This window comes from Mus caroli, chromosome X (assembly GCF_900094665.2).
Source record: "Mus caroli chromosome X, CAROLI_EIJ_v1.1, whole genome shotgun sequence".
In the NCBI taxonomy this organism is placed as follows: Eukaryota; Metazoa; Chordata; class Mammalia; order Rodentia; family Muridae; genus Mus; species Mus caroli.
Genome location: NC_034589.1, coordinates 81,389,518 through 81,390,347, shown reverse-complemented (window position 1 = coordinate 81,390,347; position 830 = coordinate 81,389,518). Strand labels below are relative to the sequence as shown.

The 830-nt window shown below is 45.5% G+C and overlaps 1 protein-coding gene across 1 annotated transcript in view; it reads left to right on the top strand.

The window, feature by feature from the left end:
* LOC110286267 (melanoma-associated antigen B4-like) overlaps positions 1–830 on the top strand; it is an 8,645-nt gene continuing 7,815 nt past the window's right edge. Inside the window, exon 1 of the mRNA XM_021152714.1 lies at positions 1–93. The gene's annotated coding sequence lies outside the window, so the exon portion shown is untranslated. The remainder of the gene's footprint in view (positions 94–830) is intronic.

The following is an 830-nucleotide window of genomic DNA, read 5'->3' as shown; positions in this document are numbered from 1 at the left end:
GAACTGGGTCTTACTGCCCGTGCCACAGACGCCTGCCCTGTTTGCTGCTCTCAAGTTGCTCCTGACCTGTACTGGAAAAGTTCTGCTGCCAAGGTAAGGACCCTGAAGGTGTACTGAAGAGTGCGCACCCCTGGAATAACCAAGGAAGGTGCATTTGTCATGGAAAAGCTTAGGCTGACTTACAGGGTCGCACGTTTCTGGGAGGACCCGCTCTTAAAAAGTAACCATGATTTCGTGGCTTCCTAGATCACAGTTAAATCAAAGCTGTGATTTCTAAATGGTAAGAAAACCTTGAAAAAAGTGCAAGTCCATACTTATCTTTAGTGGCACTGGACTCTAAAATGCCCCCGGCAGAGTGCACAGACAAAGGAGGTATAATAGACTAAATCACTTGTAAAATAGGGAGGATTTTTTTTAAAAAGTGTAAACTTTACAACGTGCTTTCAAAACAGCTTTTATCAATGAGGTAAATTAAAGAGAAAAGGATTCGCCACTAAATCCAAAATGTGAGTTGTGAATCTTAAAACATATGTGGATAGCATGAGAGAACTGACCCCTGCAGGTTCCCTTTCTATTTCTAAAAGCCTGAAATGGCTCTTGCAACCTCCATCTGAGAAAAATAAAGTCCAAAAAGTCCTGAAAGACATGGGATTTGCGAGGTCCAACACGGGGTAGTGGGAGGTCTCAGGGAGACTTAAAAGAAGAAAAGATACTTTGAGGTTGAGGGCAGCTCCGCCCAGCCCGTGGGAGTGGGAGGATACTTAGAGGCAGGTACCCTGAGGTTGAGAGTAGCCACCCCCAGCCCGTGGGAGTGGGAGGATACTTAGAGG